Source organism: Myotis davidii, unplaced genomic scaffold (genome assembly GCF_000327345.1).
Source record: "Myotis davidii unplaced genomic scaffold, ASM32734v1 scaffold281, whole genome shotgun sequence".
In the NCBI taxonomy this organism is placed as follows: Eukaryota; Metazoa; Chordata; class Mammalia; order Chiroptera; family Vespertilionidae; genus Myotis; species Myotis davidii.
This window is the reverse complement of record NW_006293784.1, coordinates 6,578,563-6,579,632: the sequence shown is the minus strand read 5'-3', so window position 1 is coordinate 6,579,632 and position 1,070 is coordinate 6,578,563. Positions and strand designations below refer to the sequence as shown.

Genomic DNA, 1,070 nt, shown 5'->3' with positions numbered 1-1,070 from the left:
AACAGTGCAATTTATTTTTTTAAATGGAGCTACAATATTTTTTAAAATATATTTTATTGATTTCTTACAGAGAGGAAGGGAGAGGGATAGAAAGCCAGAAACAACCATGAGAGAGAAACATGGATCAGCTGCCTCCTGCACACCCCCCACTGGGGATGTGCCCGCAACCAAGGTACATGCCCTTGACCGGAATCGAACCCAGGACCCTTGAGTCCGCAGGCCGAAGCTTTATCCACTGAGCTAAACCGGTTCTGGCAACAAGGCAATTTTTAAACTTCTGTTCAGATCACATCTCAAAAGAAAGCTAACAAATACTAGAGAAAGCACAGCTATATGATCCCCATCCTCCATTAAACAGAAGAATGGCCCAAAGACAAAGAGAAGAAAAAGTGCTGGAGTGAAAAGGACTTAAGGTCAAGCTAGATCAAGAGCATCTGTGTTGCCCTAACCGGTTTGGCTCAGTGGATAGAGCATGAGCCTGTGGACTCAAGGGTCCCAGGTTCGATTCCGGTCAAGGGCATGTACCTTGGTTGCCGGCACATCCCCAGTGGGGAGTGTGCAGAAGGCAGCTGATCAATGTTTCTCTCTCATCGATGTTTCTAACTCTCTATTCCTCTCCCTTCCTCTCTATAAAAAATCAATAAAATATATTTACCAAAAAAAAAAAGAGCATCTGTGATTCTAGGCCAGTGCAAGTACCCAAGCCCATATATCCCAAGGGGAGGTGAGATTTGGTGTTGACCAGTCCAGCGGTCGCCAACCTTTCGGACCTCACAGACCACCGGTGGGACCACCGGTTGGCGACTGCTGGACCAGTCAAACTCCAGCACTGTTCTCTAAGAGCCTGAGATGGACGGGAGAAGCCCCGAAGTAGCTTGAGGGGGAGGAGGAGCAGAAGAGAGAGAAAGAGAGGAAGGGGAGGGAGGAGAAGGATGGGGGGGAGGAGCAGCAGCAGTAGCATTTGCTGGTGAGATGAAAAGTTACATTTAAAGAAGCCAGGCAGGCTGGAGATACACCCCTAGGAATATGAGTACTACAGAAGAAATTGTGCTGGGACACACACACACCAC

At 47.8% G+C, this 1,070-nt stretch overlaps 1 protein-coding gene across 1 annotated transcript in view; it reads right to left on the bottom strand.

The window, feature by feature from the left end:
- The window catches only part of TBPL2 (TATA-box binding protein like 2), a 23,897-nt gene that overhangs the window by 11,408 nt on the left and 11,419 nt on the right, over window positions 1-1,070 (bottom strand). The window lies entirely within an intron of this gene.